This window comes from Rhinichthys klamathensis, unplaced genomic scaffold (assembly GCF_029890125.1).
Source record: "Rhinichthys klamathensis goyatoka isolate OS25496 unplaced genomic scaffold, OSU_Roscu_1.1 h1tg000107l_1, whole genome shotgun sequence".
Classification (NCBI taxonomy): Eukaryota; Metazoa; Chordata; class Actinopteri; order Cypriniformes; family Leuciscidae; genus Rhinichthys; species Rhinichthys klamathensis.
This window is the reverse complement of record NW_026606645.1, coordinates 1,935,816-1,953,459: the sequence shown is the minus strand read 5'-3', so window position 1 is coordinate 1,953,459 and position 17,644 is coordinate 1,935,816.

Here is a 17,644-nt window from a genome sequence, read left to right as displayed (position 1 = left end):
ACTCCACCGGTTTTTCATATTAAACTATGTTATTCCCTTAACTAAGACGAGTTGATACATACCTCTCTCGTCTCAGTGCGTGCACTATATCGCTCTGTATTGCCACAAAACTATGTTAGCACTTAGCTTAGCCCAGTGCATTAAATATGGGCCAAAAAGAGAAGCGACCAAACACTTCCTCGTTTTCCCTATTTAAACACAGTTACTCGACTAGTGAAACTCGACCTAGGCTGGTGACACAAAATAAAACGTTGTGTTTTTCTAAGCGTTTAAAATTGATGATTATATTGTATGGCGGAATACCATTGCAAATGCTTTTGAGCACTTCGACTCCGCGCAATAATATCATCACTCGTGAAAAGTCCTCTTACCGGCTCCCGCTTCCTCTCCCCCTCCCTCTCATTTCCGTCAATACAACCAACGTGACTTTTACTACCTGTGCTATTAGCAAACTGCAGATCATTTGCAATGGCGGACTTTGTAGATGGAGGAGGAGGAATTAGCTCTTATGGACCGTGAGAGGAAAGAAATTTTTTACGACTGCCGGGTGAATCATCGCTGCAAACGCGTCGCTTGCCGCGACACATGCGATTTGTCCAGGGTCTTCTGGATCTACACTGACCCCAGGGCCGGCGCTAGCCATTTGGGTGCCCTAAGCACAAATGCTTGGTGGTGCCCCCCCACTCCCAATCACCAACCCAAGGAATAACAAGCATTCAGAATTTCTTAGTTAGGTTCTCTTTACTTCCAAAATAACTGCTGCAAATAAATCATTTTACATTAACAATGGCACCAAATATGAAAAGAAATAAATAATATAAAGGTTAAAATTATAAATAAATACCAAAAACCACCACAATTACTAAAAACACAGATTTGGAACATGAATGATATATGTGTACTGTGCATATTTTGTATATATATAAATACACATTTGCATGTATGTATTTAAGAAATATTTGTTATTTATATATAAAATATTTAAATGTATATATAATATAAATTATATATAATTATATACAGTACATACATGCAAATATTTCTTAAATATATACATGTGTGTGTATTTATATATACAAAATAATTATACACAGTACACACACATATATCATGTAGACACAAACTTTTATTTTGGATGCGATTAATCTTTTCCCAGCCCTAATAATTTGACAACTCTGTGAATATGAAAATATACATACACTGAGATTGTTTTTTTTTTTTTTTATCTAATTGCAGTTTCACCAACAGATGTCGCCCTTGGGCCTTGGCCTATGAACCTCTTGAAAATTATCCGCATAGAACAACAACGAAAAAACGTATCTAAGCGGTCTTCCTCTTCTTCTCAAACAAACTAACTGTATCTTAAACAGCCCAAGTTTCAAAATTCGAGAAACCCCCGGACCCCCGTTAAAATAAAAGATTCAACATGCAGGGCTAAAAAAGCCCCGGATCATTTGCACTACTAGCGACGCCCCGCTGGACATGCATTCACGACGCAAGGGCGCCCGCGCTACAAAACTAACATTTTTATTTAAAACATTGTCTTACCTGCAAAGCGACGCGCGAGTATCATTCCGCTGTCTATTCTTTTTCCTTTTTTCCGCCCCCAACTCTTGGTGCCTTTGCGAGGCCATGTCTGAGGTCGGTGTCTGCCAAATTTTACATTGATTGAGGCATAATCGAACAGACCACTGGGAGGTGGGGAAGGGGGGGCACCAGAGGGAGACTGGCACAGGAGATTCACCTTTTTCTCGACTAATTTGGTCTAGGCCTATATTACTTTTGTATTGCTTTTGTATATTAACATGCTTTAGACATTTTTTATTTGTTATTTATACTAGTAGCCTATTGTGATGATTTTTCACGACCCAGATTTTTTGGTGCCCCCCCCAAGCACTTGGTGCCCTACGCGCAGTGCGTGATGTGCGTGTGCGGAGCGCCGGCCCTAACTGACCCCCACCTTCGATGGCAATACCTGGTCCCATTCTAAACAGCACAGGCTCTCAATTTCGGTCGGCATCTGTTCGCAACAGTCACACTTGCACCACCAATTGCTGTTTGCCCGTGGCCTTCGCCAGCTCCGGTCTGTTCTGGATCATATTTTTCTTCCCTCTCACGGTCCATAAGAGCTTATTCCTCCTCCGTGTACTCGGGTTCAAACAGATATGGCTCTGGGTCTGCTACAAAGAAGTCATAATCATCTACAAAGTCTGCCATTGCAAATGATCTGCAGTTTGCTAATAGCACAGGTAGTAAAAGCCACGTTGGTTGTATTGACGGAAATGAGAGGGAGGGGGAGAGGAAGCGGGAGCCGGTAAGAGGACTTTTCACGAGTGAAGATATTATTGCGCCAAGTCGAAGTGCTCAAAAGCACTTGTTATGGTATTCCGCCATACAATATAGTCATCAATTTTAAACGCTTAGAAAAGCGCAACGTTTTATTTTGTGTCACCAGCCTAGGTCGAGTTACACTAGTCGAGTAACTGTGTTTAAATAGGGAAAACGAGGAAGTGTTTGGTCACTTCTCTTTTTGGCCCATATTTAATGCATGGGCTAAGCTAAGTGCTAACATAGTTTTGCGGCAATACAGAGCGATATAGTGCACGCACTGAGACGAGAGAGGTATGTATCAACTCGTCTTAGTTAAGGGAATAACATAGTTTAATATGAAAAACCGGTGGAGTATCCCTTTAAATCCGAAGTACGAAGTCTTTTGGGTTTTATAACTGCTGAATCTCCAGTTGACACTGATGATTGTTGTTTGGATCTTTCTGGATGCCATAAGTTTAATAATGTAAAGTGCTGCGAGAAAAGCCTATACATCTAAACATCTCGTCACGCGCAGTATAGCCGGCTAGCTGAAACTCCTTCTTTATGTGTACGGGTGTGACGTCATGACGCAAAGACATGCTCGAATTTCCCGCGGAAACCCACCAGTACCACTGGAATTAAAATCATTATTACAAGCTAACCGTTTTGAATCTAGCTATGGCAAGCAGATAGTTTTGACCACTGGCAGAATAAGTTTTTTTTAATATAATTATTTTGGATTATTTTTAACTTAAAAAAGTTACGGACTGGAGCTTTAATATTTATACCAAATATTTCTGTAACATCTTGAATTTCATAACAGTATACCCAGCTAACAGGGAATGTTTTCAGAACTTTGTCTTATGTTCTGGCATTAAGGTTCTCTCAATGTGATGAACTAATAACAAAGACTAGCCTCAATATGACGGAATAAGTCCCGCCTTCTAAATACAAAAAGAGCCAATCGCCGATTGGTAAAGTCATCGCGTTACTGCAGCTGCCGCTCTGGTTCGTGCGCTTAGGACTGCGCATGCGCATTAGTTTGGCCCATCCTGGAAAAAAAATGTTTATTGTCATGGTTCGAGCGTTTAGAAACAAAATGTATGAGACAGTTGTTGTCAGATTTGATTGGGGATTTCAAATATGAAATTTAATCGTAAGCTTGGTGAATAGTTTTGAAGAATTTGATGTTTTCCCATTTCAAAGATGGCCGCCGATTCCGCCTAGTGAAATGTCTTGTCTTAAAGGGACTTTGACTAATATTCTTCCAGGTATGTTCATTCAAAGTTATTTGGTCTACGCTAATGTTCTCAAAACATTAGCACAAATATGCACACAAAGCCACATGACTTATGTAATAATGCTGATTATCTATGGTTATTATTGCAAATACAGTGGCTCCAAAAAGTTACTATTTGATATAACCTAAAGTTACTTAAACCACACTTAAAAATGTCAGGAAATCATATAGATAAGAAAATACCAAACTAAAGGACATATTTTGAAAGAAAAACAGCATGCACACTTTTCAAGCACAACTTTTTTTTATAAAATATGTTCTTAGAATGTCAAACTAACATTGTGAAAACATTATTTCTGAACGTTCTCTGTACAAAAACATCCACTTTTTGTTTGATCTTACTTCAAACATGGAAATGCTACTTTTGAATGTTCTTTGAACATTCTGAAACTATGGAGCGTCTAAAGGGACATTCTGATAAAAAAAATATATTTAAATGCTTTTGCGTTCTCTAGCAAAACCTTTGCGTTTCCCCAAAAACCTTTGCGTTCCCTCACAAAATGCTTGCATCCCCCTGAGAAACTGTGCGTTCGCTCGCAAAACGTTTGTGTCCCTTGTGATCGAACGCAAAACATTTTGTGAGAGAATGCAAAAACATTGACATAATTTTTCCTCCAATCTCCTATTTTTCTCCTTCACCATGTCCCTTTAGGGGCTCCATATGAGACAATTAGTTACATTTTACTTTAAAAATGTTAGAAAACGTTCCATGAACAATGTATAAATAATGTTTTAAATATAACATAATATCTGCAAGTACAGATATTGTATCATTTTTGATGAATGTCAGCTGCTAATAAAATCCAATGTTCTCTTTTTCCTCTGTATAGTGAGCGCCGCTGATTTATGCCTCAAGTGTATCGTGGGATATCATCAGTCTCTGAACACGGGGTTGGTAAGACTTTTCCTACTCATATTGATTTAAGTTTGACTTTTGTGTGTTTTTCCTTCCTCTATTAGATTATCTTTCACTTTGCAAAACTGATTTAGCCTCATTGCACAAAACATCAATGCGCTTGTGATATTGCTTATCATTTCAGCCCACAATAGTAAATTTGTTGTTATTGTGATAAGACATAATGAGATTGTTTCTGTTCATGGATATTTGCACGTAAGAAATATTTCACTGCCACATGGAAATAGAAACACTTTCATATATATATATAATATGCCATAGATTTTAAATAATATAGGCTATACAGTAGTGGCCAAAAGTGATGTCCAGAGTGGATATTGGTTTCTAATGACCAATGATTAAACAATCAAAATACGAAGAAAATATTTCATATTTTTAAATAGTTTAAATATGAGGGAAGAACAAAACACTAAACTTGGTTCTGACAAAATTATTTGGCAAAAACTATGTTTTTGCATGTGTTCATATTCATAATTTCTTTGTATACCAGCCTGGCCAAAATGTACATGTCCGCATAATTCTGCATGTTTCATTGCATTATGCCAATTAAAACAACTAACTCCAAGCACAACTGCACAATATGCTCACAAAATCTGAAACACATTTTTAATAATATATTAAAATACATGGTGAAGATGCCAATTTCCCTAGGCTGGATATCACTTTAGGCCACTACTGTATATAGGTGTTCATCACGTTAATATGAGCATGTATATATTTGAAGTCTTTTTTTTTTTAAATCTCAGCCCTACTTCTCTTTCCCTGAGAGTCCTGTCATGGTGTCACATTTTATGGTTGTTTTGATGGCACATGCATTCAAGCCCAAACCCCCCAAGATCCTTTTCAGATCCTCGAGTGAGCAGATTGGCCAAAGTCAATTAGAAGTCTATTACAATGAAATGCTGTTTATGGAGATAAAAGATGAATTAGCCGTACTAACTCTCTTCATTCACAGCCTCTCTCTTTCTCTTTTTCTGTCAAGTGGCATTCACTGAATTGAATAATACGTCTCATGCCTGGGAACCGCGGCGTTTGGACTGAACACATGGTGTGATAATGGGGGGCTCTGTATTCATAGGCTGGTCAGTTCCTGCCCCTCGTATTGTGCGCTGGCTTTCTCAGGGCTCAGTGTGTGTGTGTTGTGGAGAAGTAACAGTGTTTCGTGAAGCGTATTGTAGTATTTCTTAGCAAGGGCTCTTATTGTTCATTTTGGCTGCGAGTGTGAGGAACAGACGGCTGGGCTGCACATCCCAGGTGCATTTTGGGATCCTGTGTATCTTGATTCAACCCCTCCTTTCTCACATCATCCATTGTCATGATCTCAAGCGGTGTGTGTGTATCTCATAGACAGTCGTTTCGAGAGCCAGAGTCATTACTATCACACACCTCCGACAGAGTTTCCATTAATAAAGAAAAGGGAGTTCTGGTCCAAAAAATTCATCCATCTGATCTCAAACCAGAAGCAAGTGACGTCAGAATATTTAACACATAAAAGACTTTAATATTTTTAGCCTATATTTGTATGTATATCATACAATTAATTTTAATGTCTTTATATAAATTTGTATTTCTTTTTATTATTTAAATTTCTTGTTTATCTTTTATTATTAATCATTTTAATCATTTATATGTGGCGCACTTGGCATTTCTCAAATTCTTAAAACTACTTGTCACTATAAAGTCACTTGTGCACATCATAAAAGCAATTTCTCATTCTTTTGAACAAATTGCAAATGCTTTGGTACAGTCCTGCAATTGATTATGTACAATTGTCTGCTGTTTCCTACATTATCAATTGCTTATGTCATGTTGATCAAAATATATGATTTGGTTCCCTGTTGAATAGTCTTTCCCCTGAAAACATCTGCATTAGTTCCTTGCATAAAAATGCAAAATGGTTGAACTAGTTGTCATAAACTGTCAAGCATATTTTCTATACATTTCTATTACCTTTTTTTACCTTTTTTTGTAAATGTGTCCTGAATTGGTGAATTGCGGTGGAGAATTTTGAATTTCAATAATGAAGGGAACAGGAAAATAGACAGGATCAGCAGCCAGAAAGAAGAGGAGGAGTAAGGATGGTACACTCTTTAGGAAAATGGTTCTAATACCAAATTAGAGTTCTTCTCTTCGGCAATAACAATAACAGAACTCTTTTTGGTGTTAAATAGAACCCTTTTGAACCATGCTTTGAAAGTGCTATATAGAACATTAATGGTGTTATAAATAACCTTTTCGACAATATTTATTTTCATTACTATTAGTATATTATCTTCATTTTTTTATTTTTTTATTAATTGGGTTTTTTTTTAGCCCTCTATCTGCCTGGTCTTATATCTTGTTGCCTCTATTTGGGTTTTACATTTAAAAAAAAAAAACCAGCATGTTCTTGTTCATGCAGGCTACTTTTATTTTTTATTGACATGGCAGATTGTAGCAAAAATGACAGTGCTCTAATAACAGTTGTTAGTTGAATACATTAATAAATAACAATTGACATTGAACACGATATAGATATAATGAAGACCAAGTTCCAGTGAAATATCTTCACAATCCTCTATGAAGTCTTTACGTCCTTCATTATGTGTGTATTCTGAGCAGTTTCTCTCCGCAGATAATGAGGTTATGATATGTGACAGCATCTGAAATATACAATTAAGTTTGATTGTTAAGTTAAGTTATACAATTGAGTTACATTGTGTCTCTTTCATTTGATTATGTAAAAACAATTATGTTCATGAAGGCCAAAATTAGCAAAAATGGACAGAATGAGCCGTTTACCATGTTAAAAGGAAAAAGTGATATAAAGTCATATAGCTTAAATGTTTTTTTTGTTTTTTTTTGTGACTGGGAATGTTTTGGTATAAACTCTAACATTATGGAGAATCAATTCCATATCTCTGTTACTTTGTGGAGAAGAGAAGATGAGTGTCCTGACTTACATCTTCTGTTAAACTAAAAGAGAACAAGACATGATTGTTAGGAAATGATTGTTACAATTTTTAAAGTTATAATTTATAGACATTTTAAAAAAAGAAATCATTTAACTGTTGAGAGTATGTTGACAGTCCGTGTAGTAACTATAACTAGCTCCAGAAAATCAGTAATAAGGAGGCTTTGACAGTTACAGATTTGAAAAACAAAAAGGCGGGAATAAAGTCTAACACAAAGAACCATTTCAGCATATAAAGGGTTCTTCAGGACGATACAAACTGTTACTACGTGTAAAGAACCCTTTAAAGAACCATATTAGTGTACAGAAGTCATTCAAACGTTTGTAGACAGAACAGGTATGTAATCGGACAATGTTCACTATATTGTGCTGTTCACTAAACATACTACTGTAATGCTATATTGTAGTCCACTTGCTTTTTAAATTATACAGTATACTTTATAGAGACATAATGTAACACATAAAAACACACTCACATACAGTGTTTATTACGGAAGCGTATTGCATTCACTTGAGGAAAAAAATCTACTCTGTTTTTTCTGAATTAACGAGTTAATTATCTCAGAATTACGAGATCATTTTTCATGGAAAAAAGTTTTTGCTCTGTTTTTCTGAATTAATGACTTAATTATCTCAAAATTATGAGTAACTCATTAATCCATAAAAACAGAGTGAAAAAAAAATTCAAGAAAAAATGATCTCATAATTCTGAGATAATTAACTCGTTAATTCAGAAAAACAGAGTACATTTTTTTTCCTCAAGTGAATGCAATACGCTTCAGTAGTTTACCACATTGACATTGTACTATACATTTTTGATAGATCAAATTCAAAAGGAAAAGTAACTGTGAATCCTGATAGATAGATAGATAGAAAGATAGATAGATAGATAGATAGATAGATAGATAGATAGATAGATAGATAGATAGATAGATAGATAGATAGATGGATAGATGGATAGATGGATGTTTCCATTGGCTCTTGGTCTGTCTACCTGACCATTACCAAACCAGCATAAACCAGAATGAAAACTCATGCCGGCCAATGTCTCTCTCTCTCTCTCTCTCTCTCTCTCTCTCTCTCTCTCTCTCTCTCTCTCTCTCTCTCTCTCTCTCTCTCTCTCTCTCTCTCTCTCTCTCTCTCTCTCTCTCTCTCTCTCTCTCTCTCTCTCTCTCTCTCTCTCTCTCTCTCTCTCTCTCTCTCAGTCTCTCCTTCTGTCCTCCAGTGGTCATTCATACAGCACTAGGGACCTGTGTTCACCACCAATGAATAGTCAATAAAGAGCCCATCACTTTCCGCTGCATTTGCTTGAAAGAAAAGCACCTCAGAAAGCTCTTCTCCGGCCCAAACCGTCACCCCTGCCATCTGTGCTGCGGTTCTCCGCCCTCCTGCGCGTGGTTGAAAGGGATAATAGAGTCTTGAATAAGTTTTGAATACTTGAGAATAGACCGTCCCTTATTATCTCTGCCAGCATCTGCTTGCCACTCCATTGATGTGCTCGGTGTATTTACTCCACTCAATTAAACCACTATAAACTCCATTAGCAACAACAGAGCCAATGAGAAATGGCCACACAATAGGGACGGATGAGGGCCCTTCCCTCACTTCTTCACGGGGAGGAGGTCTTCATTCAGAGGAGCCGTGTTCAGCGCTGGAACAGCTGCTGATAATCTGCTTCTGCGCTGCTCGCCGTGTCTTTCTTACGGTCGTGTCAATGGTTTCAAACAGGTGTTGTTTTAATTAGTGTAGCATTCGTGGGCATTTAGAGGCCCTTTGCCTCATAAGGGCCCTCTGACATAGAAAGAGCAGCCAAACACACATGCCATCACTCTCTGGACCAATATTACAGGCGTTAATGACTTTAAATGAGGTTAAATGAGGCCATTATGCAAATGTGTCCATTTGCACTCACAGAAATGAACACACACATGATGAATGTTATAATGTGCTGTTTTCGTGTTCATTTTTGTTATAGAAAAAGAGGAGGGATGGCTTAAATGTGTCTGGAGTATGTATATATAATATATATGAAGTGTTTTTAATTTTCTCCATATGGATTTCAGGAAATTCATCAGCAAAGAGGCACTAAACCAAACCAACCAGATCTAATCGCAATTTTGTTTGGTTGGGCTACAAGTGACACTGTTGCAGTATAGCAGGAAAGAGAGGAAAGTTTGGCAAACTTTATTTGTCATAAAGCTCAAAAGCACACTCTAAAAAATGCTGGGTTGTTTCAACCCAATTTAGGGTCAAATATGGACAAACCCAAACGTTGGATTAAAAAATGAAATTTAAAAAATGAACCCAATGGCTGGGTTTGTCCATATTTGACCCAAAATTGGGTTGAAACAACCCAGCATTTTTTAGAGTGCAATAGTTCACCCAAAAATGAAAATTCTCTCATCATTTATTCGCACTAATGTCATCCAATTTCTTTCTTCTGTGAAAAATAACAAGAAGATATTGCAATGAAGGTCATTTGGGACCAAAACTCGATTAGACTAAATGATGACAGAGTTTTAATTTATGGGTGATCTATCCCTTCAAAAGTAGTTAAAAGGTTGGTTGCTATTTTAATAGCATCTTCCAAAAAAACATTTTAAAAAACTTTGTTTTTAACATTCTTTTGAAATAACACAACTTAATGAGAATGTGAGTACAACGTTCAGCGCAGTTGTGATGTCCAGAAGATCAGTAACTTCGTTTAAAGGGCTCCTATTATACTTTTTTTAAAACATTTTTTAACTCTCTTTAAACTTACAAAGCACAAAGTTATTCTCTATATCAGTGCGCACTTTCTGAAGTTTCTGAACTCCCTGAAACGCCTCCATTGTAGTCTTGAGTTTTCTTCCGGGAACAAACACGACACAATATTCCTCATTTAAATAATTCCCGCCCATGGAATATGCAAATAAAGGGGCTTGGTTGAGTTAGTTAGTGTGTGTTGAAACTAGCGGTTATGGTAAGGGGCGTTACATTTCAGAAACGCGCTCAAAGCGATTAAACCAATCACAACACACTGATCCAGCCGGCCAATCAGAGAACAGTGTGCTTTTCAGAAGGAGGAGCTTCTGGAACTAAACAGAGCATTACTGACAGACTGAGTATGGCGTTATTATCCTATCAAATGTCGAGAGCGCATTATTGTAGCGCGAAAGTACATTAATATTATGCGCGAGCGTGAATCTCTCTGCTCGCGCGCGGAATATGATGTGCCGAGCGTGAATCTCTCTGCTCGCGCGCGGGAACTGGGCGCGCGCTCTCAGATACACTTCTCTTGTAAGAATTCTCTCGTTTTTTTAATTCTAAACGTTTTTCATTATCTTAGAAAAACATTAAGAGAACGTTTATATAATGGGAGAATTGAACGTTTGAATAACTTCTTATAACCAAGCAAGAACGTTAATACAACGTTTATATAAAGGGAGAATTGAACGTTCTAACGTTATTATAACCAGGAAATAACATTAATACAACTTTTACATAACGGGAGAATTGAACGGTCTTATAACCAAGAAATAACGTTAATACAACGTCTAAAAAACTGGACTTTTTGAAATTCCCTAGAACATTCAGAAATAACGTTTTTATAACTTAATGGGAACGTTATGAAAACGTTCTTATAACCTAAAATTGTTAGCTGGGGAAGAGGAGCAATTCGCGATTGCACTGAACACGTTTTAAGTGCAGGCATATTCTCTGAGCAAGGCAGCGAGCCCACTCAGCCCAGAGAGAGAACTCTTACAAGAGAAGTGTATCTGAGAGCGCGTGCCCAGTTGCCGCGCGCGAGCAGAGAGATTCGCGCTGGGCATATCATATTCCGCGCGCGAGCAGAGAGATTCGCGCTGGGCATATCATATTCCGCGCGCGAGCAGAGAGATTCACGCTCGCGCATAATATTAATGTACTTTCGCGCTACAATAATGCGCTCTCGACATTGAACAGGATAATAACGCCATAACTGAGAACATTTTTTTGAACATTCAAACATGAAAACCTATTCTAGTGGACAATAAAAAGACTTTGTAAAAGGTAAAAAAGAGAAAGATATCAGCATTCAGATTGTGTGTGTATTCTCTGTCCCTGGTCTTGTGGGTCACATTTCTGTCAGTTGATTGTTTTATTGTGGATTGATTGTCATACACTTGTACCAAACAGCACCATGTCTATATTGTTTCATTATATCATAGAAATATAGTATCTGAGTGAGTATTTTTACTTTGGAGAACCTGATCTGCTTACAAAGTGGTTTTGACCCTTAAAACCAGCACTAAAGGCCCACTGGGAAAACTAAAGAAATGGAAAATGTTTCTGAAATACGATATTTGAACTTATTTTCCTCTGGTGAGAAGCACTAAAGTTGCGAGAGAACAAGGAAAAGCGAGAATAAAAATGAAATTTTGAAAGAGGTTATGAAAAAAGCGCTGAAGCGAGCCATCACTCACCGGAGGGCCTGAACTCTGGCCCGTGTGGAGACGGTGCATGGCACATTGGCTGGAAACTATGCATTCACTGCAGCGCTGCATGAAGAAACCATTACCACAGAGAGCCATGGGAAACAGCTCCATCATTATTCAATCAGTGTTGAGACGTTTTCTCTTCTTTAACTGTGTGTTGAATCGGATAGCGGATACTGAAGGCGTGCAGAGGATGTGAAAAGCGTCGTTCCATGTGCTTGTTTCTTCGCTGTTTTAGGAATCACAGGTGATTTGTTTTTCAGGGGTTAATAGAGAACAGTTCTGAGACTTTCATCCAATACTTCCTGGCTTGCTTTGGGACTTCCTCTTACTTTGACATATTAATGTGGTTTGGACTGGACAAACAGTCTCTGAGCACATGCTGGTTGGAGTATAATATATTAATTTTGCCTTTTATATCCCAAAAAGTGGCATTAATGAGATCCTCAGAGAGGAAAGCTGCTGAGAAGAGGTGTGTTTTTTTTACTTTTTAACCAATCAGGCTTGCTACTTAAAGGGGTGGTATAATGCCCTTTTCCCAAGATGTAAAATAAGTCTTTGATGTTCCCAGAGTGTGTATGTGAAGTTTTAGCTGAAAACACCACACAGATATTTTTATATAGCATGTTAAAATTGTCACTTTTTTGAGGGTGAGCAAAAACGCAGTTTTTGTGTCTGTCCCTTTAAATGCAAATGAGCTGCTGCTCTCAGCACAGGGGGCGGAGCTTCAACAGCGTGTGTCCTTTTACCTCACACAGACACGCACTGAAAATTTCGAAAACTTTTAGCCTTTTATGTTCAAAACAATGATGAGGAGAGACTCAAGAAGAAGTGACAACATGTAGACAACATTTCTGAATGGTTAGTTGATGAATTGATGTAGCTTATGTGTTATCTTCTAGTCATTGATTAGCATATTCTGTCTTGATAATATAAATCGTGTTCAGGGCAGGGGCGGACTTAACCATTAGGCAAAGGTCGGCAATTGCCTTGGGCCCCGAGCCCCCCCCCCCACCCCACCCCACCCCACCCCACCTCACTAGATTGGACTATTCCATTATCTCACTTTCTGCGTGCGAAAGTGACAAGGCTAATGCGCCAAAAAAACTGACGGAGAAAAAGAAGTGATTAACAGACAGTGTAGAGCAGCGGTTCTGTTAGGAAGGGTTAGTTGCTACTGAATTGGGTGGTAATAGGTTGCATTCGCTACAGGATGTCAGTCACGACTCAGGAAGACAGAATCAGGTTGATATAGGTTTACTTCAATAGTTGGAATATAGGAACAGCAAACAGCACGGTATGGCATAAAAGGTTTCTTCCTTTGGTTGCAATATAAACAGTATATGCAATTCTGTAGTTCTCTGTGTATGTGTGTGTGGTTCTAAATAAACAGAGAAAAGGAATAATTACTAACTGCAATAGTATCGTCACAAATGAACACAACAGTATGCTCATAAGCTAGGACATTAGAACAATATTAGCAGAATATATACAAACAATATTACCGAAAGAGAACAACACTTCTCATAATAAAGTAATCAATTGTAGCGATTACATTATTACAGTGATGATAATCAAATGGAATAGTCACTAACGCTAGCCAAATATTACACTATTGACGTCTGTCACAAACAGTCATAATTAGCTTAGCATTAGGTTGAATCAGCAATGAATCAGCACATATTACAATGTTAACTAGTTACTAGAAACTCTCAAAGAAACATTAATAATAAACAGCGCACTTACATATCGTCATTGACGCACACCAACTAAAACCACTCAGGAATAATTAGAACAAGGTAAATTCTCAGTACTCCAGCACTAACAGTCCACACCTGACCGGAGTTTCTATCCATTTCCTCATAACGCAGTCTGAGTTACGACTGATGCAATACTTGCAATGAACTTGAGTAAGGGCAGGTCGCCACCTACTGGACGTAATAAGTAATGTTCCCATATTAACTATATACATGTTCGACTCATAGCGGGCCTTTTGTACAGCCGCCCCCAAATTTAGGAACTAAATTTGTCCCTGATAAATGATCTACAGTTATGAGGTTTCTGTGTCATCAGGGATAGCAGGGAGTACAATCATCCTTGAAACAGGTCTGGTATAGGTTCGTCCATTGATTAGCGCATCTGCAGCTCTGATATGCCCATCGGCACTTGGCATGACCTTGGTCACCTTCCCGATTAACCACATCGCTCTAGGCAGTTGAGGGTCTACCAGCATAACGACATTCCCAACAGCAATTTCTTCAACGTCTTTCTGCCATTTAGATCGAGTCTGCATATTTGGTAGGTAGTACTTGATAAATGAGGACCAGAATAGGTCTGTGAGGATCTGACTGTGGCGCCATCGTTTACGACTGATCATTTCGCTCTGAGGGTATACAACTTGTGGGAGAGAGCCATCCAGCCGCCCCATGAGAAGGTGATTCGGAGTAATGGGATCAGCATCTGAGACGTCAGAGGATAGGTATCCAAGAGGCTTGGAGTTCAGTATTCCCTCTACCTCAGTTAACACTGTCCTGAGGACTTCCTCCGTTACAGATTGAGCACCAACGGAAGCATACAGAGCTGATTTTACAGATCGTATTTCACGTTCCCATACTCCTCCGAAATGAGGAGCTCCAGGTGGGTTGAAATGAAAGCGAACTTTCTGCTTCGCCAACCATTGTTGCAGTTCAGGTGACATCATTTTGAATGCTTCATGTAACTCTCTCTCCCCTCCTTTAAAATTAGTCCCTTGATCAGACCATAGCTCAAAAGGAGTTCCTCTACGTGCCACAAATCTCCTAAATGCCATGAGGAAGGAATCAGTATCAATACTTGATAGAATGTCAAGGTGGACACATCTGGTTGTTAAACACTTCCAAATTATTTCCCCATCTTTTCTCCACTCTCCGTCCAATCTTAACTGAGAAGGGCCCAAAGCAATCCATTCCAGTGGAGTAAAACGCAGGCTTAAATAGTCGTAGTCGAGCTACAGGCAAGTCTGACATTTTTGGGATTTCTGGTTTGGCTCTCCATTTCCTACAGTCAGTGCATCGAAATTGGTGATTGCGGATGGCCTCTCTACCACGCAGAATCCAAAACTTTCTTCTAACTTCAGCCAGAACTCTTTCTGGGCCTGAATGTTTCAACTGCTGATCATAGTCCTGAATTATAAGCTTAGTAAGGGCATGACTGGGATCAAGGACAATTGGGTGCTTTGTTGCTATGTCGAGTGCCTCAGCTCGTCGAAGTCTTCCCCCCACTCGAATAACATCCATTTCTTTGTCCAGCTCCGGACACAAAGTGAGCAGTTTACTGTCAGAAAGAAGAGGTTTACCTTGCTTCAGGCATTGGAAGTCGCAGAGAAAACTATCTTGCTGAGCTGCTCTCCACTGAAGTATTTCTGCTTGTAGGAAATCTGCAGCTGTTAGCGGCTCTCCACTCGCAGCCCCATGAACATATTGTGCAGTAGCTTCCAGTAATTCTCTGTAAACTGTATACTGCCTGGCATCAGGAATCTCTGAGTTGGAGGTTACTACATTCAGGGCGCAGAACATTGACTTACGCAACTCCGAATCCCCTTCCAAGGAGCTGTTAACAGGACTCTTAGGCCATTGATCAGGGTGCATTAAAAGGAAGGGGGGTCCATTACTCCATCTGTTCGGTCGGGCTAAATCCTCAAGACGTTTTCCCTTTGTTAGGTCATCAGCCGGATTCTGCGCAGAGTCCACGTACCTCCAATCCTGTGGGTTTGTTGTTTCTTGTATATCTGTGATCCTGGTGCCAACAAAGACTTTGAACCGGCACGAATCTGAATGCAACCAATTCAGCACTGTGGTGGAATCGGACCACAAGGTAATTTTCTGATACTCGAGTGTCAGTTCCTTCCTTAGCAACTCCGCTAACTGAGCTCCACAGAGTGCGGCGCAGAGTTCCAGTCTGGGAATGGATAACTGTTTCTTAGGTGCAACTCTGGAGCGTGCAAGTAGGAATCCTAACTGTACCTTGCCTTGATTATTCTCGGTTCTCAGGTATGAGACTGCCCCATAGGCTCTCTCTGATGCGTCACAGAACACATGTATTTCCCTTGCAGCAGAAGAATTATCCATTTCTGGGGTCACATAGCATCTAGGGAAGACTATGGTGGAAAGTGATTTAAGTTCGTCTTCCCACTGCAGCCAGTTCTGCAAGAGTTCATCAGGGAATAAAGGATCATCCCATTCTCTCGGCTTAGACCACAATTGTTGGATTAAGATTTTCGCTCTGGTTGTATATGGGAGGATGAAGCCCAATGGGTCATATTGACTGGCAAGGATTCGATATAAATTGCGCATGGTGGGCTGTCCATACTCTAGGGGACGGTGTTTGTACCTAAGAGTGTCGGTGGGGCAATGCCAGTGCAGACCTAGAGTGGATTCAGGAACTTCTGTTTCCCTTTGTGACAACCACAGTTCAGTGCTGGTAGACTGAGCTTCCTTAGGTAGATGACTTACTACACTAGGTTGATTTGAGGCCCACTGTCGGATGTTGAATCCTCCATCTGCCAGTAGCTCCCTGAGACGGTCAATCAGCCCTCTGGCCTCATCAGCTGTGTTCAGACTCTGAAGACAGTTATCAACATAAAAGCTCCTTTGTATAGTGAATCGTAGGTTATCACCTGACTCTGTGTTGTCAAGAACATGCTTGTGCAGTGCATAGGAAGCGCAGCAGGGGCTGCAAGTAGTGCCGAATGGGAGCACCCGCCATTCATAGACGTCTGCCTCTCTGTCTCGTTCCATATCTCTCCAAAGAAATCGTAGGATAGGTCTGTCCTGTTCCAGAAGTCGGACTTGATGGAACATTCCCTTCACATCCCCACTCACAGCTACGGAATGCTCTCTGAATCTTATCAGGACGCCAAGGAGTGACGGACTAAGTACTGGGCCAGGAATCAGGGATTCGTTTAAGTTCATTCCCTTGTACTGGAATGAGCAGTTGAAGACCAGCCGATTTTTGTCATTGTGGGTGACCATATGATGTGGTATGAACCACCTCTCATGACTCTGTGGTGCTTTGTCTGGATCCAATTTGGCCACATACCCTTCTTCCACTAGTTTCTTGATCTCCACAGAATAGTTCGCTGCACGATTAGGATCTTTTAAGAGATTCCGTTCAGTTCTCCGAAGTTGTGGCATTACTGCTTCTTGAGGGGCGTTAAGATGGTCCATGTTGGCTTTACGTAACAGGGGGGTAGCATACCTCTGGACGCCGTTTATGTCAACTCTGATAGTTCCTTTGTTTAGGAGTTCAAGGGCCGTTTGATCCTCCCTGGAGCGAGTGACCAGTTTTTCATTACGGTAAGGAAGAATGTCCAGTTCCCATAACTTCACAACATTTCTCATCAACTCCGTTTCCTTAGATGACACCGATGTAAAAAGGATCTGCTGAGGATAAAGAGGATTCAGAAGAAGCTTCGCTGGACCCTGTAGTGTCCAACCCAGTCTTGTCTTGATGGCGGCTGGCCCGCCAGGTGGTCCAAGATGAACTGGCTCGATTGGGGTGATTAAATGAGGCTGATCGGCACCAATCAGAAGGAGTGGGTGAATCTTCTCGAAGGACTGAATAGGAAGACCCTTAAGGTGTTTGTACTTGCTTACGAGTGCCTCCATCGGGTAAGTTTGGTGAGATAATCCCAGCTGATCAGCAGTAAAGGCTTGCTTGACGTGGTATGT